Source organism: Morone saxatilis, unplaced genomic scaffold (genome assembly GCF_004916995.1).
Source record: "Morone saxatilis isolate NCDOM2014 unplaced genomic scaffold, NCSU_SB_2.0 Contig2, whole genome shotgun sequence".
NCBI classification, from domain to species: Eukaryota; Metazoa; Chordata; class Actinopteri; family Moronidae; genus Morone; species Morone saxatilis.
The window spans coordinates 4,638,859-4,639,102 of NW_023339762.1; the positions used below are offsets into that span (position 1 = coordinate 4,638,859).

General features: G+C 29.9%; 1 protein-coding gene across 1 annotated transcript in view; it reads left to right on the forward strand.

Moving 5' to 3' along the window:
- ldhd (lactate dehydrogenase D) overlaps positions 1-244 on the forward strand; it is a 19,226-nt gene that overhangs the window by 712 nt on the left and 18,270 nt on the right. The gene's annotated exons all lie outside the window — the stretch shown is intronic.

Genomic DNA, 244 nt, shown 5'->3' on the forward strand with positions numbered 1-244 from the left:
CACTGGAATCCAAAATGACACCAAACGCCTGCTTTTATTTTATTTTTTCTTCAGTGCAATTTAGAGAGTGCTAAAACAAGTATAAACAACATATCAATCATTTTTATATACAATAATAAATTAGAAATATATACATGGAAACAACAAAATCAATTAGATTAATCAGTTGCAATTTCACAGAATGCAATGCTCCGTGGTTAAACAGCGTTTATGTTAAAGGTCATTGTGAAGCCTTTATTGGCAT